At 45.1% G+C, this 26,204-nt stretch overlaps 1 protein-coding gene across 1 annotated transcript in view; it reads right to left on the reverse strand.

The window, feature by feature from the left end:
* The window catches only part of LOC147731161 (dynein axonemal heavy chain 11-like), a 1,538,124-nt gene that overhangs the window by 116,159 nt on the left and 1,395,761 nt on the right, over positions 1-26,204 (reverse strand). The gene's annotated exons all lie outside the window — the stretch shown is intronic.

Raw genomic sequence — 26,204 nt, forward strand, 5'->3', positions numbered from 1 at the left:
TCCCTACATGGTGTTTCTACGCCACCGAGATATCCTTACCGCTGATATCCTTTATCAAGATTGTTTCCCGAATGAAGCACGTTCATCCTTCCCCAGTGAAGTTTCAAAGCAGGGAAGTGACATCAAATATCCGTTACCCTAGTGACATCGCCGGAAGTGATTTTATATTAAGACAGACCACAATGTAATAACATGAACAAAAATGAACCCTAAATAAAGTACAAGATTTCTAAAAGGATTCCTAAATTCCACTGAAACAATACAATTCTACAAAAACAATAAAAAGGTGTCTTGAAAAGATCACTTTAACCCTAAAATGTACGTGAAATTAAAAGTTTCACGGAAATTAATTGCAAAATTGTATTCCACTTATGAACTTTGCAGTGCCCAAACCCTTCGGTCTGCATTCATTATCTTAAATGCTTTTTTTTAATGTTTTTATTTTATGGCTTTTAGAGCACAGGCCTAATTCTGAAATGGGTGATGAAATGCTTTACAGATTAAAAACCCCAAAAAATGAAGGGGCAGATTTACAAGACCGGTGCGTTACGCTGCATGATGCACCGGCGGCGCAACATGCTGAGTGATATTTACAAGCACAGGTACAGTCACCCTGCATGATTTTACCTGAGCTTGTAAATATCGCCCCTTTTCATGCAGCACTTTGCGTGTTAGGGGTGTGACATGGGTGTTGCTCTGGGTGTTCCCAAGCAACACCCATATCCACTGATGCATTTCCAGATTTATGAGGAATCGTAAATCTGGAAATGCGTTAGTATGCTACACCATCCTAGCGCTGGCGTAGCAAGGTGCAACAAGGAGAAATATTTTCATTTCTCCTCGTTCTTTTCCTCTTTCAATGCGTGCTGCATTCTAAAGGACACATTGGAAGAGGAAAACACCTCAAATTATTGTTTTTGTTCAGAAGGTACCCCTTTCTGCGCAAAAACAATCTCCCCACAACGCAGGCATGCTGTACCATGGTGCAAGGGTGCCGGCGCATGGCAGCAGTTTGTGTGCCAGCGCGCGGGGGGGGGAGGGGGAAATACAGAGATGCTAAATATTGTTTTTAATATGTCACATCCCTGTGCTTCGAAATGAACACAGCCTGGTGCAGCAAAATGACTTGATGCACCGTGCTGCCTTAGTTTCTTGTAAATCTGCTCCCAAGTAACTATAACCGTATTCTTAAAATATATGTAAAATACATTTATAAGACAAGGAAATACCCTAAAGGAAAATTACGACAGACACTGAAAAAACATAAGTGGACAAAGAGAGGAATGCAGATGGACAGGGTTATCATTGATTAGCAAAGACAAGGTCAGCTGGAAGACAGGAGTTTTTAAAACAATTCTGAAACTGGAGGATGTTTAAGCAGGCTGGATCTCTGTAACGGTTTCTTGTTGTTGTCCAGTAAAAGGTTGTAGTCAATATTGATTCAACCCAAATATTTTTAAAATGTACCCAAAATAAAATCAGTAACTCATAGAGCATCTATTTAAGGATATCCTCATTCCTCATTCCTACTTCTCATCCCTATTTGTCATCTATCCTCCCTACTTCACCCCAACTTTCCATCCCTCATATCTGATTCTCATTCCCACTTGATATCCATCATCTCTACTTCTCATCCATTGTACCTACTTCTCATCCCTAAATGCTATCACCAACCTTACTTCTCATCCATTATTTCTACCTCTCATCTGGTTTCAGTTTCATATGTAACAACTGTATCCAGGCCGTGCTCTTCCTGGTTTCCTACACAACTGGAGTCCAGCCCTTGAAATCTGCAAACTGCAGGGGAAGAAAAAATGCAGCTCTCTGAGCTAAAGGCAGCCTCATACTAAAACTAAAAAGGTTTCTGATGAACTGTATTACCCTGTCTCCCTGAATTGATTTTTTTTTATTTTGTTCCTTACAATACTAAATTGAAACCAGACAAGGTTTCTGATGACCTGTATACTACTATCTCCAAGTGTTGATTTATGGACCAAGCTCAGGACCCATGTCTTTCCCAAACCATTAAAAAGTGTTCTGCAGAGGCCTGTGTGAATCAAAATCTTTTCAATGATATGTCTTGCCTACGCAAGAGCTTTTAGCTTTGCCAATATGTTTTGGCAATGTTGTAAACCAGAGTGGCTCCTGCGCAGCATGGCTAAAAGTTAGTGGGGTGAAGGAGAGTGGCGTGTCGTAAAGTGGAGTGTTATGGAGTGGCACTGAGTGGCATGGAGTGGAGGGAAGTGGAGTCTAATGGAGTGGCATATAGTTTTGTGGAGTGTCCTGGAGGTAGTCGAGTGTTGTAGAGTGGAAGGGTATAGAGTTGACTGGCGTAGAGTGGAGAACAGTGTCAAAGTTGAGTAGAGTGTCACAGAGTTGAGTGGCATCATAGAGGGAGTTGCATAGAGCATCGTAGAGTGGAATAGAGTCGTAGAGTGGAGTAGAGTGCTGCAGAGTGTAGTGGCATAGAGAGGAGTAGAGCATCAATGGAGCAGATTTTAATGGGGTACAGCGTCATAGAGCTGAGTATCATTGAGTAGAGTATAGTGGAGTGGAGTGTCGCAGAATGAAGTGGAGTAGAGTGGAGTAGAGTGGCCTATAGTGAAGTGGCATAAACTACAGTGGTGCAGAGTAGAATGCCATAGAGTGCAGTGGCTTAGAGTGCTTTGGTTTAGAGTAAAGTTGAGTACAGTGCAATTGTCTACAGTGCATTGACGTTAAGTAACATAGAATGCAGTGGCATAGAGTAGATTGTTTCAAGGTAGAGTACAGTGGTGCAGAGTAGATGAGAATGGCATAAAGGGGATTGGCATAAAGTGCACTGGCGTACAGTGGAGTGGTACTAAGTAGAGTGCATTGACGTAGAGTGCAGTGGAATTTAGTGTAGTGTTGCAGAGTAGGGTGTTGTTGAGTGGCGTGGAGTGGTGTAGAGTGCAGTGGTGAAGAATGCAGTGGTGCATTGTAGAGTAGTGTGGGGTGGAGTGCATTGGTGTGGAGTGGAGTGGTGTAGAGTAGAGTGGCGAAGAGTGGAGTGGTGCAGAGAAGAGTGCCGTGAGGCAGTGTGGAGCGGCATAGTGTGGAGTAGTGCAGGGTAGAGTGCAGAAGCGTGGAGTGGTGCTGAGTAGAGTTGAGTAGGGTACCGTGGAGTATGCATGGTATTTATTTATAAAGTTTTATATAGCACTAACATGACCCTAGTGGGTATCATAAGAGTTGAGAAACCCAAAAGGCAATGATATAAAGAAAGAACAAGCAATATAATGATATAAGGCAAAGATAAAAACCATAACACCCGGTAAAAAAGACAACAAAAGGACATAAAAGAGGCAGGCAATGGGGTAATACAATTGACAAGTAGGGCATAATCAGTGTTACATGATAGGAGATGAAAGGGCAAGAGTTTCTCGCTCAGCACAGTGTTCATCAGTAAAGTTTTCACCTTCCTTTTGTAGGCAGGCATAGAAGGAATCAGTCTAGTTTCCGAAGGAAGGGAGTTCCAGATTCTCGGGGAAATACCTGAGAAAGTATGATTGTAGGTTTTCATTTTTTTATATTTCTTGGGCTTGAGAAGCAGGGTGCTGGAGCTCCTTGACAGTTCGAGCTTATTTGGCAGATACGGAGGGGTGTGTAAATGCAGTGCTTTATGTGTCCTACAAGTAATTTTTAATTGAATCCTTGCCTCAAACGAAAGCCAGTTGAGAGATTTCCGGTTACGAGAAATGTGGTTGGATTTCTTGGAGACAGTGATAAGCCCAACCGCCTCATTCAGAGATGCTCTGAAGGGGGCTAATCTGTATCTCGGTAGCCCACAGAGTGTGGCAGTACCGTATTCCAACCGTGAGATGATTAACAATTGCACCACAGATTGAAGTAATCATGGGGAAGGAAAGTTTAAGTTTTCTAAGGAAATTCAGTTGGAAATTTGCTTCTTTGATAGAAGTGCTGATGTGATCCTGCATGTTTAAGTTCTTATCCAGCACTATTCCTAGCTATTTCGTAGAATCAATGATGTGGGGTGTGCAGTTGAGAGCGGAGAGGTTTTTCACATATTTCTCCACAATGGGGGTTTGCTTGGACGGTGATATAAGTAAGAATTCCGTTTTGAGGGCGTTAAGTTTAAGGTGGTTGGAGGTAAACCACGTTTGGGTTTTGAGCAGGGTTCCTTTGAGTATCTTAATATCTTCAGGGGGAAGAGATTTTCATGTACAATTGGGTGTCATCCACATACATGTGATATTGGATGTTAGATGCTTTGAGGATTACAGTAAGAGGTTCAATGAAAGAATTGGAAAGCGTGGGGGAGAGAGAGGACCCTTGTGGCACCCCCAAGAGTACAGTTTGATTGGATTTGACTCTGCGTTCTATTATTGAGAAAGGAGGCAAACCATTTTAGTACAATGCCTGAAAGCCCCATCCTGTGTTCCAGAAGGCTCAGTAGATTGTCATGTTTGACAGTGTCAAACGCTGCTGAGAGGTCGAGTTGGATTAGTAGGCAAGATTCGTTCTGGCCAAGCATTGTGAGAGCATCGTCAACTATGTGAGTGATGGCTGTTTCAGTGCTGTAGCCATGCCTGAAGCCAGATTGGAATTGATCAAGGAGTTGGAATTTCTCAATGTGGCTACACAATTGTTCATGAACATATTTCTCAAGGAGTTTTGCCAGAGTAGGGATGTTTGTGATTGAGCGAAAATTATTCAGATTTTCAGGGTCAGCTGTCTGTTTTTTAAGAATAGGCAGAACCAGACCCAACTTTAGGCAGTTAGGGATTTCACCTGAAGGAGAGAAGCATTGATAATCTTGGACCGAGCGGGACTAGTGACCTTATCATGACTTTAGAGATATTATGGGGGGATCATTGAAGAGATTTGAAGGTTTCAAGGTAGCAAGAATTTTTAATACGGAGGTGTCGTTGAGGGGTATGAATGACCCCAAGAAGCATTATTTTTAGGGGAGCAATGGAACAATGAGAGGCAGCTCGGGTAAGGAGGAGTCAGGAGGGAGTGATAGATCGATCAGGGCTGACCTTATATCCAATTCACTTTTCAAGGAAGAAGTCTGCAAAGTCACTGCAGTGAGGCTGAGAGCAGGAGATGAGAGGAGATTGGATAGGCGTGTTATTGGCTTGTAACGTAATCATTTCGTACTGCCTTTTGGGTCGATTTTTAACATTATCCAGTTGGGATTTAAAGAAGGTTGCTTTCGCTGATCTGATGTGCTTGTTGTAACTACTCCTTCTTAGTCTTAGAATCTTAAGGAGGTGAATAGATGGAGAGGATCTCCAGGAGCGTTCTGCTAGTCTCAGGTTGCGTTTATCAGCATTTAGACTGTCATTGAACCATGATTTGGAGTCTTTGTTGGAATTATTTTTTAGTTTAAGAGGGGCAATCGCATTCAGGGTAGTCAGGCTAGAGTTGTTGTAGTGTTCATTGAGTTTGTGAATGTCGGACATGGAAGCAGGCAGCGGGAAGGACAGATTGCAGTGGGAAATAAGCTCATTTAGGTTTGTGTTATGCAGCGATCTTTTCCAGAGTTTTTGTTTTAAAGGTTGCCCTCTTTTGGAGTTCCACCTTTCTAGGATTCGGGAGTTGATATAGTGATGATGCGATCAGTCACACAGGTCAATAGATTCAAACTGAATGGAATTGGGATTGGAGATGATTAGATCGAGGAACGAGCCTAAGTTGTGTGGTAGACTGTCACAGAATTGCGTCATGTTGAGGTCAGCCAGGAGGTTTTTTAGACTGATCACCGCCAGATCGTTCGGGTCATTCCAGTGAAGATTGAAGTCACCACGGAAGACCTGGGGGCTTTGTCGACCCAGGTTGGATGAGATGCTTTCTATAGTTTGTTCAATCAGAGGGAGGTTATCACCAGAAGGATGGCAAAAAATGTGTAGGTTGCATAGGGGGTCTATGTTTGCTGATGATGTCTATGCACATATATTCACAGGATAAGAGAGTAGCAGAGGGGGACTGACTTGCTGAGAGACTGTTATGGTAAATACAGGCTATGCCCCCTCCCGATCTCTTAACTCGGTCGCGTCTAATAATGTTGTAGCTAGAAGGGATTAAGATGTCAGGGATAGGACCTGAGGAGTCATTAAGCCAAGTTTCAGTGAGGATTAGGAGGTCTAATTCCTGATGTAGGATGAGATCAGCAAGGTCCGTAGCATGTTTCACCGCTGATCTACAGTTAAGCAACATGCATTTCAGGGTTGGTTTGAGGTCAGTGATAGAAGGCTGAGTAATGGGGATTTGCATAAGGTTAGCAGTGTTTAAGGCATTAGCATTGTATCTGGGCGCTCTGTATGGGTTATATGGAATGGGTTGTATAGCCTCTGCTATGACTTGCTTGTGATTAGTAGCTCCATGAGGTATTAGAGGGGCAGTTCGGGTGATTCCTGTAAAGACTTGTTTGACCGGTAGAGAGGAGTTGTAGTCACAGAGGAGGGAGATAATGTCCAGATCAGATAGGTGATTCTTGGATCTATTGGGTCTAGATTGGGCATCAGGGTAGGTAGAAGTACTCCAATTCTGGATGGGTGTTTTCTGCCCATGGTCTGTCGATTGCATAATAGAGGGAGTCGGTATTTTGGGGTATTGGTTGTTCATTTGCAGGGTCTCTTGTGAGGTCTTGTTAGAAGATAGGTCACGGGCCAGCTCCGAGGTGATGTTTATGAGTTTTTGGATGTTAGTTTTGATTATTAGAAGCTCCAGACTTATTTCGTTAAGCCTAAAGGTGGGTCCGGATTTGGGATCATGACTATTGGGTATTGGAGGAGGCAGGCCTTCCTCAGAGAAGGAGTTCCCTAGCTGTTGGTCATAAGGGAGCTGCAAGGGGGAGCCCAAGTTGGAGCTCGGAAGGAGCATGGGTGGAGGGGGAGAGAGGTTCGAGGGATGAAGATTTGCAGAGGTGCGAGTTCCCTTGCTGTTAATGTGGTTAGGGATGACTGCCCTTCGAGTAGACATTGGGTGTGGAAAAATAGAATTATCAATGTGAGTGACAGGAGGAAAGGGACTGAAGGAAGTGTTGTAGAGGTAATTTGGGCTAAGACTATCGTTAGATCAAGCCATCAAGGGGAGGAGGCGGTCCAGTCTGGCTGGATGGGAGATGGAGGGTGAGTCTGTGCGACCTAGCTGTTGAGGTGCTATGTTAATATGGGTGGTGTTCAATGTAGGAGGGGAAGTCAGCATGTAACTGTGGCTCAATAAAGAGCGTTCTTGGAAGTCCTGAGGGATCGTTAGGGGGTTGGCATCTCTAGAGAGATTGAGAGTGTTACTTTGCTCAAGAGATTTTTTGAGGGAGGAGAAATGTCATCAAAGATCACTTATAATGGCCCCTTTTTATGCAAAAGTAAGGGTCAGAGATAAGGGTTTCTGGATTAGCTTTGAGTAGTGTATGTTTGAGAGATTTAGCAAAGTTTTAGGACAAGTTGTTTGGATAGTTAATTACGTAGCTGTACATACCTAGCTTCTCAAGTCTGGGGTCCACTGTGCTCGGAGCATGAGAGGGCATGATTTAGTGGAGAGGCAGTGGGCTCACAAAGAGGAAAAATCGCCTGGTTGAAGGGATTTACTTTTAATTGTGGAGGCTCGAGTGGAGAGTCCAGGGTCATTGACCTTTCCAAGCTGGCCTACAAGATGGGTGAATGAAGAGCTGTGCGAGAGCCCCCAATCATTACGGTACGGGAGGGGGAGTAGAAGAGTGGAAAGCTTATCATGAAGAAGCTCGAGTGGATAACAAAGTGTTATTAACCGTAAACAATGGCCATCACATGGTAGTTGCAGTAATATAGGTGTTGAAGTCGTGCTTAGAGTGCAAGAAGTCACAGCCCGGAGTCTAGATATGTTGAAACAGAAGTTACTAGTCGATCCTAGTCAGCCTTATCTTGGGCTAGTGAGGTGCTGGGTGGGAGGCCTAGGAGGAAACCCTAATGAGGAGGGGGTGAGTTTGGAGCCTAGGGAGATGAACACCGTGACCCCCTATCCACAGAGATCCAAAAGGAGTCCAAAGAAAAATGTTCTACAGCGGATCAAACGACCAGCACCTCAAATTTCCAACGTCCCTTAAGTATTCAGTCTTGTTGTGCTGACAACCTCCAGGACCTGCTGCGGTTCGGTCCCACTGGAATTCCAGATAGATAATTCGGAGAAGAATGGAGGCAGCACCAAGCGCGAAGTAAATCAACAGGACCAGAGTTGTATCAAAAAATATATTTTTCTTTTATTTTCATATTTTCAAAGCGCACAGGACAGCCAACGCGTTTCGCTCCCCAACCATGGGAGCTTCGTCAGGGCAAAAGTATTGGATGGTTAGTCTTGCTGTAGCGCAATAAAGTTGACAAAGATGCTGGCCAGTGTAATGATAAAGATACCAGTGCAAAGGTTCCAATATTGGGAATAGAAGTGTCAGTACGCGTCACGGGCCGTCGGGTTGTTCAAGCCAGTTGCATGAAAGATTATCACTCAAATAGAATAGTAATATCCTAAATAGACTGAACGTGAAGCGACGTAGTTGCAGTCTTGATAAGTTGCTACCCACGTGCTCCAAATCGAACAATTGTTAATTACGTAGCTGTACATACCTAGCTTCTCGAGTCTGGGGAACAATTGTTCGATTGAATCCGCCGCGGGCCGTATTGACGAAACAAAGCTTTGGAGCACGTGGGGTAGCAGCTTATCAAGGACTGCAACTACGTCGCTTCACGTTCAGTCTATTTAGGATATTACTATTCGTATTAGTGTACTGCCATGACGCGGCCAAGGTCAGGCAGTCAGGAGATCCGTAGTCATCGGAACCTCTGGCGTTGTCTGTGTCAGGTTCCAATCAACCAAATTGGATATCAGGGAGGTGCTGTAGAAGGGCACTTACCCTGTCAGTGATAAAGCCCAGCGTCTCCCAACTGCCGGAAGGAGGTCTGGTTCGACATGGGGGCTGTGCGTGCCACGAACTTCATCAACTGATGCACTATCAGTGCAGCTGGCCGAGGCTCCCAAGCAGCCGAGCCCGGCTGATAACTGCCGCACCATTTCCCACGCTTTCAAGCAGGCTCACTACCTTAGCGCTGGATTACAAGTCCCCCACCTCTCTCCACTGGGCCATCTCGAGGCTGGGAGTCCCAGCAGGCGTCACAGCAGAGGCGTCGGGATGAGGCAGCCGGAAGATCAGGAAGGAGGACCTGCATCACGGCAGAGGTTTCGTTGGGGCTGTGAGTGGCGCGGCCCTCATCCACAGCCAAGTAGCACCTGATACCTGGTTAAATACCACTACCTCACACTACAGGGCCCAGCTGGAGGCTGGCAGTCCCGGCTGGAGGGCCGCATCAAGTACAGGCATTGAGATGAAGAAGCAAGAAGATCCCTGTGAGTCCCTCCTGTTTTGTCGTTCTCTCTGTAGTCAATACTGTCTTGGGCGTCTTAGCAGAGGCAGTGAAGCTCAATGGACCAGAGAGATCGCTTCCCCAGGTGAGTGGCATCCAAAAAGAGGTTCAGCATAGTTCCTGCAAATTGATGTGAGGTGTGAGCCTGAAGTCAGATTCTGGGTGTTGGATGGACAGGTTATGCGGGGGATAATGACCGAAACGGTAACCCCCGAACCCGTGAGCTCCAGAGGTGAGCTCCTACTCGGCGGCCATTGACTTTCTGTATGATAGAATACTGCCATTATAGAGAAAATATTTTCATTTGAAATGACAATTAATTTGCACTCACATACAGTTTTGCTAATAAAAGTATACAACGGACAAACAATAATGTGTGGAAATGTCATCACCCAATGTATTGATTTGATTGTCAGCACTGTTCATTTACATACATTTAAATTTGGTTGGGTCCTAAAAAAAATAACATCATACAGCCGTCCTCAAGCAGCTTCCCAATAGCCAGCAGGATTGTCATATAAACCTTTTACTTTGCAGTCAGAGAAAAAAAATATCCACCAAGCTCCCAGGAAGACACGGGTTAAATTTCTGAATGTCCCCAGGAGCCTTTAGCAAACCAGACAGGTGTCTGTAGGTTGCAACCTAAAAAATAAGTGCTATGCAGCCTTGGATTCACTAAAGCAAACTGCAGAGTGTGCAACAAGAAGGCTGAGTTTTTCAGTGGCTAGAGCAATAGAATGTACTCCTCTCTCTTAACTCTGACTGGCTGTTGCCAACCAATCAGTGTGAAAGTGTATTTGATGAGGAATGAGAAGTAGGGATGAGACGTAGGGATGATGAATGATGGATGAGAAGTAAGGAAGATGGATGAGACGTATGGATGAGAAGTATATATGATGGATGAAAAGTAGGGATGATGTATGATGTATGGGAAGCAGGGATGATAGATGAGAATTTTGGATGAAGGATGAGAAGTATGGGAGATGGATGAGAAGTAGGGATGAGACGTAAGGATGATGGGTGAGAAGTAGGGATTATGGTTGAGACGTAGGGATGAAAAGTAATAATGATGGATGAGAAGTAGGGTTGAGAAGCAGGGATAAGATGTAGGGATGATGAAAGAGAAGTAGGGATAATGGGTGAGAAGAAGGGATGATGGATAAGAAGAAGGGATGAGAAGTAGGGATGATGGATGAGAAATAGGGATGAGAAGTAGGGCTGAGGAGGAATGAGGATGTCCTGAAATGGATGTTGTAAATGTGCCTTTCCTCCTTCATCATTTGTGCCCTTCTGTGGGTAGTGTGCTCTGTTCCATAGTTTTATACACTTCCTTCCATTTCTTTTCTGCTTTGCAGGTTCCTCAATGACCTGTCTACTTAATTTCTCAACATGCCCCTTCTATTTTCTTACAGCTCCTGTCCTCTACTCCTCTTATGTTTTATAAATTTCGTCTGTCCTCCTGTTGCCACACAGTGCTTCTTGTCTGTACTGCAGGCCTTTTGATTTGTTCTCCTCCTTCCCTAATAATAATAATAATCTTTATTCGGTTTTTTAGCAGTGCAAAACCATAAAAGTTATCATAACACACAAAATACACGAAAGAATTTGTTAAAAAATATACAGTTAAAAGAAAAAAAACAAAAAACAAACAAACGGACAGATACTGTGCAAATTAGTCCTCTATTTCACAGGTTATTTCTGTGCCTCATGATGTACTTTAAAAAATTCAGTACGTGATAACAAGTGCTTTCGGAGTCCAAAGTCTGAAGTGCTAGCATGGCTGGACGACATTGTCTGTGGCCCCATCTTTTTAATAAAGGGATTAGCCAGATTTTTCGGTGGGTGTGGAAAAACTTGCAGAACAATATTGTGTGCATGGTGGACTGTTGGGAAAGATCATCACATGGGCACGGTTCCATGTGTGTGTTCCAGTTATTTTTTTCGGGAAATGTCACTAGTCTGTAGAAAAGATTCATTCTGAACCTTGTTAGGAGCATCTTGTCATATGCTGTAAGCTCCAAAGTCAAGTATAACTGGATTTTCGGGGACTGCTGTGTCATAATCGCATGAATAACAGATTTTTTTGATGTCAGCAAAGTCAGTCTCAGGGATTCCAAGTGGCTCAGCGCTATTTGTTTCAGTTCTTTCTTGGATATTTCTTTCAGTTTTTCAGGCGTGTGGTAATACTTTTGTAAACCTAGGTCGGAAAAAAAGTGTCTTACATAGGAAAGCCAGACTATTTTGTGTGCATGGTCCAAATCCATAGTGTCCCGTAAAATATTTTTAGTCAGGCTATTTTTTTCCGACAACCAGACACGCCTCCAAAGTAAAAGAGGTTGGATCTTTATTAAATCTTCGATGTATGGGATTCCCAGTTCCATGTGTGAGGCGTAGGTGGAGGTGCCTCTTGGAGTTGACAAAAGGAATCTCATGAAGATATTCTCCTCTTTTTGTAGAGAACCAATGGCTGTATGTCCCCAAATCCCTGCACCATATAGTGCTATGGCTTGGCATTTTGCGGCATAAATCTGTAGCAGTTCTACTGGTGGTCTTTTTCCAAGTTTATTGGAGAACTTCATCAGCGCCATAATGGCTCGTTTGAAGAGATGTCTCCTGGCCTCAACCGCCGCTTTCCAGTTTAGACTGTCATCAATCATAATGCCTAAATATGTGTATTGTGAGGTCTTTTCGATTTTTTGATTTTTCAGAAAGATGGACTTAGTGGCTTTTCGTTGTCCACCAGCTACCATGACGAAAGTTTTTTTGACGTTGATGTGCAAGTCCAAGGCACCCATAAAGTCCGCATATTTAGATAGAGATTTCTGGAGTTCGATGGGGGTACGTGCTATAATGACTGCGTCATCCGCGTAAAGCAGAGCGGGGATCGGGCGATGTTTCACTCTAGGCAGGTCCCTCCCCCCTCTCAGCATGGTCTCTTCTAGGCCGTTGGTGTACAGAGAGAAGAATAAGGGGGCCAGGACACAGCCTTGCCTTACTCCCCGCTCTACCCTAAACGGTGCCGTCAGTTCTCCTTTTGTCCCATATCTCACTCTCGCCGTGGCTTCACCATATAGCTCCCTCAGAAAGTCCAGGAGGGGAGGGTCTACCCCTATTGAGCTCAGCAGTGACCAGAGCTTCGCGTGCCATACACAGTCAAACGCGGAGGACAAATCCACGTATACCATGTAGATGGACCCTGGTTAGCATGGATGTATTTTGATGCTAGCAAACTTAGGTTTAGGGCCTGTTCAACTGTTCCAAAGCCCTCCCTGAATCCGAACTGTAAATCCGAGAGAATATTTTTGTCTTCTGCCCATTGCTGTAATTTTTCAAGAAGAACTCTGCCGACTACTTTGCCCAGGGAGTCGAGCAGCGAGATTGGTCGATAGCACTTTGTGTCTTGTCGGTCCCCCTTCTTGAAGATTGGGACCATGATGGAGGATGACCATGACTCTAACAGGCCGAGTTTCGCTGCTGCCATGCATACTCTTGTGAGTATTGGTACCCAGAGATCAGGAAGGTGTTTAAATAGATCGACTGGGACCCCGTCGGGGCCGGGTGCTTTACCACTCTTGCTCAAAGATAACGCCATTTCAAGATCCTGTAGATCGAAGTCCATTGGTATTGGATATACTACTGGATAGAGGTTAGGGTGGTGTTCCTCTCTTGTTGATGTTAGTTCAAAGATTTTTGAAAAGTGGTTCACCCAAGATTCCTCGTCAATGGCCACGTCTATCTTTGGGCTGTTGGAGTCCGTTAACAAGAGCGACTTAACAATTTTCCAGAATGCCTGGCTATCTTTCAAAAGTGCACTTTTGTGCAATGCATTCCACAAGGATTGTTTCAATTCCTTTTTCCTTGCTTTTCTGGCATTGTTGTACTCCCGTCGAAGATCTTGGATGTTTGTTTTATCTCTATTTGGATTTCCAAGTGCTTTTCTCAGGTTGGTCTGTGCCTTGGTACAGTGGCGGTTAAACCAACCTGTGGTACTTGGTTTGTTTTGATTAGGTGTTTTGGTTAACAGTTTTTTGACTTGTTCTAATATCGTCGTGAAATTTTCCTAGATTTGGTTTGGCTCTGCATGAGGATCAAGACAGATCAAAATGTTGCTATAGACGGATTTTACTAACCGATTTGTGAGATTGTTGGGATCCACTTTTTCCCATTTTATGCTCCTTCCCTACATTCTTCCTCTCTGACTTACTATCAGGTTGCCAATCAGCCTTTTTTCATCTAATTTGGTCCTACAAATATTCTGCTTATTCCTGCCAGCCCCTACTTCTTGCATGCAGCATTTGCAGTAGACCTGCCTGGTGGAAGGAAACAGTTTTCATTTCGTCTACTACAAGAGGGGAACAAATATCAACTCCAGATCAGACTTGCATTGCAGACTCTGCACTTATATTTCGACTTGTTGTCATCTCCCTGCGTCCTCCTTCATTCAGTTTCCATGTTGTAGCATCTCTCTTTCTCCTGTATTTAACTTGCACAATTTCAATTTTCTCAGCTGCCTTGTTACTCTTTCCCTTTTCTCTTTGCAGAAGTACCTCTACTCCCTCCAGGAGGGTTCTCTAAATCCCACTTGTAGGATCTTTCTTTCACTTTTCTCTCTACCAAAGTGCCTTTGTTCCTCCCAGTAGAAAGCATTACTTGTTGCCCTCCTGAGGTGAAAAGTAAACACATAAACAGTACAAACATTGAAAAAGCCAATACATTTGCTTTGTTTACATGTAATATTTTTTCTTGCTAGCTGTATTTGTATGGGTGGATGAAGGGTGAATGAGCATACAGCTGGACTTGTGGATGCATGCATTCTGAAAGCACATTAGTCCAGAAGCATTGCTTACATGGACTCACTGAGAAGGCGAGAGAGTGACCTATAACACTTAATGAAAACAGCATTTTCAATAGGTTAGGATGATACAAGGCTAGTACAATCCCTAAGCCTGGTCCATTAGGCCTGCTTCTTCTGTATTGCGGATGAAAGCTTAAGACCAGTTAACCTTCCATCAATCACTAAACAAATGTTTTGAACCATGCAAGAGGCTCAGTAGAAGGTGAGTTCTGAAAGCATTGACTTAAGTTAATGCAGATCACTGAGTGGGGATTTTCAGAAGACTGATTTCATGATCATCGAGTATTATCATCATACAATCACTTATTTTGTGATGATCTGCAACTGAGTTGGACATGGGCTAATACATTCCAGCCATATTCAATGGCCACATAATTCAGTGATGGAGTATGGCCTCTTAAAGAGAGATCTAAGCCTACTCCAACAGGAATAACTATGATACTGCTTGTAATATCTACTTGCAGCAGGATATTGCGAGGCCTTGAGAAGGGAACTAAGGGGCATATTATCGAGCAGGGCGTTAAAATCATCACCGGTTTAGAGGCAGAAAACTGCCGCTAAAGCGACGATATTGGGCTTGATAATATGCCCTGGAGAATTCCAATAGAAGCCTATGTTCACACCAGAACATGGGTTTCTATTGGAATTCACAAGGCCATATTATCAAGCCCATTATTGCCGCTTTAGCTGCAGTTTTCTGCCGCTAAAACTGTGATAATTTTTAACGTCCTGCTTGATAATATGCCCCTGAGAAGGTAGAGCTGTACTTTATGAAAATATCTACCATACACCATCAGTGTATTGACAATACGTGAACCATTGTAAATTGTAGTAAGACTATAATCAACCTTCTCACTTGACGATGATCTAATAGACTTTCAATAAATAGTCCGTTCTTGATGAATTTTTGCTGACTGTGCAAGTAAGAAAACACATATTGATGGCTCCCATATCCCACAGTATTAATGCTTTGAAATAAAATGCTGATCTCTCTTATCACATAATTTAATGATCAATACTATATATCCAAAAACAGGAAATAAGAGGAGCCTTTGGATCCAATGGTATGAATACTCCACTACGGTCAAACGGTTTTTAAGAGGCACGGAGTATCCAGAGTTCCAAAATGTGCAAATTTGTCTCACAATTATGGCCTCGCCAGCTTCATGAAAATAGCACCAAATTGCGATTCAAAATGTGTTTTTATGACAGATGTGTTCTGTGCTGTGACTGGCTCTACATTTCACCTATTTGGGATCATAAACAATGGACAAATAAAGACGTTAACTCCTTGGACGCTCATGACGAGCTGAGCTCGTCATCAGCCACGGCGCTCCGGTGCTCATGACTAGTTCAGCTCGTCATGGCCCGTGGAAAGCTAACCCGACACTTGGATCCACAAACCAACGTGAGTAAATACTTGCATTGGTTTGGATGGAAAAGTAACACATTTGCTTTAAGGGGGTGTTACATGGGCGTTTCTATGCAACCACCCATACTTCTTGACACCTAAGGTGTGTGCCTGGCACACGGCAGCTGAAATCAGCACTGGTGCTAGGGAGTGGGGAGGAGAATGCCATTCCTTTGTCAATATGGCGTGCTACTGCTCTCTCCCTGTAATGCAGCGCAGCCTCGTAGGAGGCTGCGCTGTGTTGTGTGACAGTGCTCAGAATCTGGGCCCTAGTTTCATGGCCATTGTAGCGGTTACACTTGTTAAAAAAAAGTCATGCAATTAGCATCGAGCATCATTTACCTGAATGGTGACATTCACATGTTGTCTAGACTATAATATTTAAACTGCTGTGACCAATGTCACCCATGTGAGGAAAATATTAAGTCCAGATATCATGAGCATTTATGTACATATGAAAATGTAGCAGACCGGCTTTTACACTGGTAACTAGAACAGTTGTAGATCCAACTTACCAGCACAGCACAGGGACAGTTTAGAAACACTATGGGGCATATTTACAAGGGGTTAGTGCCACCAGAACATCACTTTTATTGACGTTCCCGTGGCGATAACCCTTTGCCTTATTTACAAGGCGGGGTTAAGGCACTTAACATGACTTAACGCCTCCTTGTAATTAATGCCCCTATTAACACAGCACTTAGCATGAAAGTGGTGGGCAATGGGTGTTGCAGTGGGCATTCAGTCACAACACCAATTGCTTTTTGACGCTGTCCCCTATTTAAAAGGCTGGCGTAACTATTGTGCAGTGCCAAAAATAAGACTAGGGAAAACCTGGCGCAACAGAGAGAAATAATTATTTTCTCCTTGTTTCTGCTATTTCTATGTGTGCTGCAACATAGACAGAGCAAATTGCCAATAGTGATTGTTTATGTGCAGGAAGGGATGCCTTCTTGCACATGAACAATCATACCTTGCAACGCAGGCGCCCTTGTACTATGGTGCAAAGGTGCCTGCGTTGGTGCTAGTCAGCTAAATTTAGTGCCAGCGATAGGGGAAACGCAGAGGTGCGCTGTATTATTGTAAATACGGTACATCCCTGGATTTGCAGAAGGTGAGAGCAAGGCATTACCAATTGTGGTGTAACACCATGCTTCCGTCAATATGTTGGGCATATGCCCCTAGGTTTCTTTATGGATAACAAGTTTTTGGAGTGCAACATACAGTATGCATAATCACACAAAAATGTGCCATAACTTTGGAAAATACGCTGCAGCAAATAAAGTGAGTTTCGCACACCCAGAGTAAGCCCTATAAGTGAGTATGTTGTATGCAAAATACTTTTTACACGATTATTATTCTCACCAAGTCATGTCATGACCACAGGAGCACTTTCTCACACGTCTGAGCACCTGGTTTTAATGTAGTATTTGTTTTATGAAATTGCCATCCTGTGTTTTACTCTTTGCTTTGTTGAATTTGAATATATCTGACACCTGGTCACCTACCTCCCTTTGTACGCTTGTAGGCCCTTACTGTGGGGATGTCTTCTTCTGTTATTGTGGGAAGGTGTTACGAGGGTTGGGAATCTCAATTTAGCCTATCTTTGGGTACTCTTCACCCATAATTCCGCTTTGTTCCACGAAGAGCAGCCATTCTGAGAGGCTGTGCTCTACTCTTTCATATGTGCTTAGAGTATTTTAAACGCTCGATGCACCATACGCGCTGCGGATGTAAACACCGAGCCAGGCCCGGCTCCAAGAATTTTGCCTCAGGGCCCTCTTTTATCTCTTCTTAGTCTTACAAGGCCCAGTAAAACACACTATTTCCCAAATCTCTTTCTAAATGTGATCACTCTCAAAAAGTGTTTTTTCCATGTAATGTCCCTTTGATGGGAAGAAGAGGTTTCTGAGGTGGGAGTATCAGGCAAGTTACACTTCTCGGGCTTCCTCTGTGCGAGCCTTCATGGAGAATCCCTCTTCATTACTACCTCCACCTGACCACGGACTCTGCAACGCACTCCTTGACAGGCTTGATTATCCACTACTCCTCTCCTGTGCACCTTACCTCACAGATGACTTTGGGCCCCAGCCCCACATCAGGCACCATCGGGCTCCACTTTCATTTTTCCCGGTAAAAATATTAGTAAAATCACTTTCAAACTTAAAACATTGAATATACCAGAAAATATAATTAGCACACACTTTAAAGTATGTTCCACAGTAGCCCTTATGACCTGACTGCTAATTAAATAAACAAAAACAGAAAGGCCGGCCTCAGCGCTGATGCGAAAGTCTTTTTTGACGCCGCATCAATAACCTCTTTCTCCGTAAATACCTTTACTCCCACCTTCCAACAGTGCCCCTCACCTTCCAATGGTCCCCTCTATTGAATTCCTCCTCGGATTACAACACACCCACACGCCACAAATGCCCATCATCTTCCCATAGCCCCACCCCCTATTTACCTCCTCCTCGAATTCCCTCACTGCCACCCTCCACCAGTGCCCTTCATCTCTCCCTAATTCCCCCCTCCACCCCATGACCTCTTCCTCGGATTCCCTCACTACCACCCTCCACCAGTGCCCCTCATTGCTTCATAGCCCCTCCCACTACCTCCTCCTCGGATTTCCTCACTGCCACCCTCCAGCAATGCCCCTCATCTCTCCATAGCCCCTCCCACTATCTCCTCCTCGGATTCCCTCACTGCCACCCTCCAACAGAGCCCCTTATGTTTACATAGCCCCTCTCTCATATGCATTTCATGTGTTGTATAACGCAACTCATATCAGTGTAGTGTGTGTCAGTACTTTACACCACACACTCATTATACAGAGACAACAAATCATACAAGTATGTAAATCAGTCTATAAGGAACGTCACTTAAGCCAATGAGGATTACAAGGTGTATGAATCACATGTCATCCATACTGGTGGGCAGGATATTTTAAGAGGGCTTGGTCTGGGGAAACACAACCTTAGGATTTGAAGAGTATTCCATGGGGTCAGCTTTACTGATAAAAATGTATATCTGCCCAAACATACTGATTTAAGCAACATTAGAATAATGAAAGACTGGGGAAGTTCTAACTATATCACAAAACAAAAAAAGCAAAGTTCTAACTATACCATTCATGTTTGTATGCAGCTCTTTGATCACAGTTCATTGGTTACTGTCCTATGTTACGATTGTAACTTCTGAACTGCAAGTAACACAAGGATCTCTGTGACAAAGGCAGTAACCCACTGAGCTATCCAGGGCTTTAAGTGGGCCGGGTCTCACTGGGTCTGAGCACCAGTAGTTTTTTTAAGGTTACCGTTGTCAAAGAAAGGATTTGTCGCCTTTTGCCATGCAGAGATGAAGGGGTGAAAAAATAAACAAAGCTTCGTTAACATGTACATGGTCTTTTAAAGGCCTGTGAAGTACTCTGGTGCGGCTGCGATAATCTCTAAAACTGTCTGTGTGTGCGTGCGCCCGGGAAGCTGGCTCGGCCTGTGCTGACACACACAACGGGGTAGGGTTGAAGCACTTTGATCCCAAAGGCGTTGTGCGCCTGCCTTCAAGCCCTCACTGTGAGGGCCAAGAATCCTGTGTGGGTGGGCCAGGCTCATGTTTGGGTGGGCCTGGCCCACCCGGCCCACTTGCTAGAACAAGGCCTGCAGCGAGTGCGCCTCTGGCGTGCCAAAGGCGCCCCTAAGGCATGTGCCCAGATCACGGGCAGCGCCAGCGACGCTGCCCGTAAGATGACTCACGCAGCTGTCACTCCTCTCATTCAATATTCAAACAGGGAGCTATGGGCTTTACGCTCTGTACAATGCTTACATCAGGGATCCCTGCTTTAAGTAAGGTTGGATATTAGTTTTCTTTGCTCAAAGTGTGTTTTTTCTTTTACACTGCTGGTCCAATCTCTGCCCGCTTTTCTTCACTCCTCGGGATTGACACACTCCGCCGACATGCTTGAAATGGGTCCTGCATAGGAATGGTAGTGTTTAATACGGGCCTGCTGGACTGTCGCTCTTTACCAAGACATGCCTCGGATATTTTTAATCTGCTAACTGACAAACATTGGGATGTTATGTTTCTAAATAAAACATGGTTTAAGGACAGTTCTGCTACAGATATAGCATTCCATATTCCTCAAGATTATGCAATTAAGCATTTCAATCGTGAGAATAAAATCGGTGGTGAGGTTGCAATAATACATCGTGCAGCATTACAGTGTTCTACCACCAATCTAAACACTAATGACACAATATAGGGTATGTTGTTCACTATCACCCTGTCAGCCTTGTTCTCGGTCTCTGGGGAACTCATTTATTTTCCTTCAGCAGGCTCAACTAGGTTCCTACAATCTCTTTCTCTAACATTTGCGGGCTCAACTAGGTCCCTACAATCTCTTTCGGAAACATTAGGCCAACTCTATCCACTACATGCCAACTTTTTGATACTTGGAGTTTTTAACCTTTGGGTAGATGATATGAGCAACAAAGCAGCAGAACAATTAGTGGGTGTCTAGAAGGCTTTAATTTAGTACGACTGGTTAAGGGTCCCACCCACATATCTTATTCTGGCTAATCCGCTTTTGATCAATGTACGCCCGGTTGTGAACCTCACTTGGTCAGATCACGTTCTAATTTCTTTTGAGATTATAAGTGCCATCTCATCTGTACCTCCATGCACAACCAAGATTATGGCCAGACCCTGGCATAAAGTCAATTATCTTCTATTGACTAATGCCCTACAATCTGTTTCTGTTGAACAGACCGGTATACTAGAGCAAAATGCGGTGCTCTTTAATGCTTGGGTAGGAAAGGCCATATAGACACCATTGCTAAAAAAAAAAAATGCATTTTATGAAAAGACTTAGACTGTCAGATCCCTGGTTCTCCGACTCTCTAAAGGCTCTTAAATCCAGCTGTAAGAGGCTGGAGAGACAATATGTCACAGAAACCAAAGCTACTTATCAGAAAGCTCTTAAAACATATCACAAAAACATTTATAGGGTCCGGAAAGCTATCTATTTCTGAAGCCAACAACTCCCCCAAAAGAGTTATTTAAAGTGGTTAAAAAAGTGGGAAAAATGTCACTCACTCCATCAATGGAACTCTGCAGAACTCTCAGATTTTTTCCATAATAAATTCAAGTAATTTACAACACTTTTCCTCATCTCTCGTTAACTACCTCAGGTCCTATTGCTCTACCCTTGGCACCACTCCTGTCCTGTTTCTCTCCCATTTCCCTTGAAACATCATCAATGGGTCTTGCCAACTGTAGATCTGGATCCATGTAGATCCCTGCCACCCGACGATTCTTAAACAGGTTACACCCGTAATAAATCCGTGGGTGACTTACCTGCTCAATGAATCTCTGGCTCAGGCATTGATGCTCTCGGGTTGGAAGTAGGCCATGCTACTTCCTTTACTTAAAAAGCAATCGGCCTACCCTATGATGCTTTGCAATTTACGACCTATTTCACTGCTACCTATTATGGCAAAGCTGGTGGAAAAAAATGGCAACAGATAGCTCACTTGCTACCTGGAGGATAACTTTTTACTACATGAATGGCAATCTGGTTTCCGATGCAGTGACAATACTGACACCACTCTTCTCGAAGTATCTGAGCATATTAAAATTAATCTGGACCAAAATTCCCCATTTATGATAATGCTGCTAGATCTTTCAGCAGCTTTTAATATGGTTTCCCGTGCGGTTCTGCTGGAAAGACTGTAGGGCTTTGGTATTACTGGGTGTGCCTTATCTGGGTTCCATCCCTTTATATGTAATCACACGCAATTGGTCTTCCTCCCATCTTTTACCTCTGCAGCTAAGCCGCTAAACTGGCGTTTTACTCAGGGTTTGGCCCTATCAATCAATCATTTGTAAAGCGCACTACATACCTGCAAGGGTCTCAAGGCACTGGGGAGGGGGGGGCGCTACTGATCGAACAGCCAGGTCTTGAGTATCCTCCTGAAGGTCAGCAGGTCTTGGGTCTGTGGTAGGCTCAGTGGGAGGGTGTTCCATGTCTTGGCGGCGAGGTGGAGAAGGATCTCCCACCGGTGGTTGTTCTTTGGATGTGCAGGGACGATGGCGAGTGAGAGGTCGGCGGAGCATAGCTGGCGGTTGGGGATGTAGAAGGAGAGCCGTCTGATGAGGTAGGCTGGGCCAGTCTTATAGAGTGCCTTGTGTGCATGGGTGAGGAGCTTGAAGGATATCCTCTTGTTGACGAGGAGCCAGTGCAGGATTCTCAGGTGGGGGGTGATGTGGCCGTGGCGTGGTACGATGAGGATCAGTCGTGCTGAGGCGTTTTGGATGCGTTGTAGTCATTTGATGAGCTTGGTCGGGGCTCCCGCGTAGAGGTTGTTTCTGTAGTCAAGTCTGCTGCTGACGAGGGCCTGGGTGACTGTCTTTCTTGTATCTGTCGGGATCCATCTGTAGATCTTGCGGAGCATGCAGAGGGTGTTGAAGCAGGAGGAGGAGATGGCGTTGACTTGCTTGGGTATTGAGAGCGTTGAGTCGAGGATGATTCCCAGGTTGCGTGCATGGTCAGTGGGTGTCGGGGCTGCCTCCAGTGCCGTCGGCCACCAGGAGTCGTCCTAGGCTGGAGGGTTGGAGCCGAGGATGAGGACCTCTGTCTTGTCCGAGTTCAGCTTCAGAAAGCTGGTCTTCATCCAGTCTGCGATGGCCTTCATTACTTCATGGAGGTTGGCTTTGGTGGTGATGGGGTCCTTGGTGAGGGAGAGGATCAGCTGAGTGTCGTTGGTGTAGGAGATCATGTTGAGGTTGTGATGTCGGGCTTTGTGTGCGAGCGGGGCCATTTAAATGTTAAACAGTGTCGTGCTGAGGGAGGATCCCTGGGGTACGCCGCAGATGATCTCGGAGGCTTTGGAACAGAATGGGGGAGGCGGATGCTCTGAGTTCTGCCGGAGAGGAAGGAGGTCATCCAATCCAGAGCCTTGTCTCGGATCCCTGCGGCGTGGAGGCGTGCGAAGGCGGCAGAGAGGTCTAGGAAGATGAGTGCTGCGGTCTGGCCGTTGTCCAGCAGGGTCCTGATGTCGTCGGTGGCGGCGATGAGGGCAGTCTTGGTGCTGTGGTTGCTGTGGAATCCTGACTGGGAAAGGTCCAGGATTCTGTTTTGTTCGAGGTATCGGGTTAGCTGCCTGTTGACAGTTTTCTCAATGACCTTGGTCAGGAAGGGGAGCAGAGAGATGGGCCGGAAGTTCTTGAGGCTTCTTGGGTCTTTTGAGTAGGGCGTTGATCTTGGCGTGTTTCCAGCTCTCTGGGAAGGTTGCGGTCTCGAGAGAAAGATTGATGACATTGCGCAGGTGGGGTGTGATGAAGCTGCTTGCTCTGTTGAAGACGTGGTGCGGGAATGTGTCTCACGGAAAGCCGGAGTGGATTGAGCGCATGGTCTTGATGGAGTCATCGATGCTCACGCTGGCCCAGGCTAGCAGGGGGGTTGCGGTCGATGGTGTACGGAGGGTCTGTTGTGTTGCTGTTTGTTGGGGCTGTCTGGGTGTTGAAGCTGTCGTGGATGTCTACTATCTTGCGGTGGAAGAAGGTGTCGAGGGAGTCGCACAAGGCTTGCGACGGCGGGATGTCTTTGGTGTTGGAGCTGGGGTGGGAGAGTTTCTTCACGATGTTGAAGAGCTCCTTGCTATTGTGAGGAAAATTGAATTTTATATGGCCAGGTATGTCCCCTATTGTGTACCCCAACGATTCCATGTATGTGCATGACCTCCATGCCCGAAAATGAAGACGCATATGCATTTGCGTCCAACGTTAACATGTCATCTACCAAGTCCTCCATGAAAGCAACATTAATTCGGTTTCTAGACCCATGTTGCCAACGTCTTTACATGGTGCACTTTTAAATAACGCGAAGCACACGTTTTCCACGTTTTTCTGGCTCAGCCGAGCCAGGCCCTGAATTGAGGCTCCGAAGTCTCTTCTGTCTCTGAAAGCTGCAGTTTAGGTATGCATCCCTGACCTCTGCCTTACTTCCTGCCCAGCGAAGCGGTGCCCGGCTCGGCCTGGCCTGCCTGCCAAGACAGTATTTTGCCTACAGTTATCTGTTCAGCCTCCTCGAAAACACATTCCAGTCTAGTGAAATAGGTAAACATGTTCCCGGCTGCAGAGCAAAAGGCCCTTGCCTTCCTGTCTCCTTGCAAGTGATTTACAGCACCCGTTACCATGGTAGGCCCATGGCCCCCGCGCATTGTACCAAGACACGTATGCACCCCCTAGCATTCAGTGATGTATGGCCCTTGCCCGAGAGACCTTTTACTCCAGATAATACATCCTCCAAACATGAGATACCAGATATGCTATAGGTGCAGGTCGTTCTGACATCCCAGACACCAAGACTCTTCTACTAGAGCTAAAGTCAAGCCCCCCAGCTCTCCCCAGTTACACGTCTTTACCACGTCATGCTTAGTTGCGCGCGCATACAGAGTAAAGGTTTCTGCTGACCCTGCAGAATCCCTCTATGCATCCACCCACTTATGACACTTTTGTGACGTTTCTAGCACACACCTCCGTGTACGCCTATTACACGCCTACTTTTACGCCCATATGTTCTTATCTTCTTCTTTTCACTTGTCACGCCTACTGTATTCCATGCAAATATACTGTTTTACTATATATAATGTGTGATGTTAATAAAATGTTGAATATCCCTTCCTGAACCTTAGTGGTGATGGAACCTGATGTCCAGCTTCTCGAGATGCTTAATTAAAGCCCGTATGACTCAGATACCACGGACTCTGCCTCTCATTTTATTGAGCTATCCTTTATTGTCATTTAATGTATAGAAAAATAGTCCCGGTAATTTTATTTACCACATAATCTGGCGCCCGAACAGGGACCCCTCCCCTTCCCCACGCGCCGGCGATGTAACGCAGGCCTGACCCCTTCTACAGCCGTGACGGACTCCTGTGCACACCTGCGGGTTTTCCTGCTAACTCCCTCAGGCCCACGGAGGAGACGGAGACTGCGGTCCAGCATCCAGACGAGGCGGTGAGGAATGCGGAGAGTCCCGACCAGAGCCCAAGCCGAGAGCGCAAGGTCCGAGGTATCCGGAGGCCCACCTGTTCCGAAGCGCATGCGTAGTAGTGCGTAGTAGCAGCCAGACGTCGTAGCAGTCCAGTCCAGTCCAGTATCAAGTTTCCGAGGCCTTCAGTTTTGCTTCCCGGTGAGTACCGTTGTTGGGAACGCATCTAGACGGGTTCATTAATTTGTGCCCGGTCAAGACGGGTCTGGGTACACAGACCCGGTCCAGACGTGTTCACTTAGGTGGATGCGGTATGACGTGTCTCTTTATGGGACCGGTATGTCTGTACTGTTTTAGCAGTGCATCTAGTGATCCTGAATTCTAGTATTGTTTTCTCGAGATTTTCAGTATTGTATTGTATGTACTAGATAGCATCTGTTCGAAATGTTTTGATGTGTTTTATGTCGTGGTATGAATGATTGTTTGCAATTCCATACTGTGTTTATTGTGTTCACGTTCAAGCAAGTGCAAAGATGCCACTGTTCTCGAAATTACGTCAGATAGGAACTAGGAAAGGGATACTCGAAGAAGCAGTTCCCGTCCCGCCTAGGGACACTCCCGGACATTTTATGTACCATAAACATGGCTTAGATGCCATACTGTACTTAGACTTATGGGTTGACTATACAAAGGATCTGGAAGAGAAATATAGATGGCCTGTTTCAGGGACATGGGATGCTGAATGCATCATGAGAGTAGAGGAAGCACTATGGAAAAAGAAAGCCAGACAATCCCAGAAAGATGCTATAGAATTATGGCGTAAAGAAGCGTATAGAAGAACAGAGAAAGAAATTAGGAAAGCAGAGAAGAGTAGAGAAGAATCAGAAAAAGCCCAAGAAAGAGAACTACTAGAAGAAGGTGAACGAGTTAGAGCAGAACAATTAGACCGACAAAGAAATGCCCTTATTCAAGGCATGTATCCTCTTCTCGCCGAGGGCCTACCCAAGGCGACCCCGGAAGTACCCAGTAATTTACCGCCACCACTGGTTCCAACTAAACTCCGTCATAAACAGACCGCAGCTGATATATTCCTTTCATCTTACTTAGATGACACTGTCCCAGATTATGCAAACAGAACTCCAAATATTAATCCTCACATCCCTGTTCAAGACACGATTCCGCCCACTGTTTCTCCTGTTACTGGTCCTGCCACTGGTCCTGGCAATCCTTTTACTCCACCTGCAACCCAGGGCCAACCGACATTACCTACACCTACTTTACCAGTTACATTACCACCAGCACAGCCAGTATTAGTTGACGATCACACCTCCGCAGGGGCAGTAGGAGGTCTCCCTATCACCCCGCCTCAAGTTAAACGAACCACACTCAGAGAAGCAGCATTACAACGTACACCGAAAGTAACTACATACGCAGCCCTTAAACAGTACCTTACAGATTGCAGATATGATCCGATACCAGGCGAAGACCAGATGATATTATATTCAATACGTATACGACGTGTTACAAATTATTTGACTATATTACCAGACATGAAGGAACATCTAGACA

This window comes from Lissotriton vulgaris, chromosome 2_1, assembly GCF_964263255.1.
Source record: "Lissotriton vulgaris chromosome 2_1, aLisVul1.2, whole genome shotgun sequence".
NCBI classification, from domain to species: domain Eukaryota; kingdom Metazoa; phylum Chordata; class Amphibia; order Caudata; family Salamandridae; genus Lissotriton; species Lissotriton vulgaris.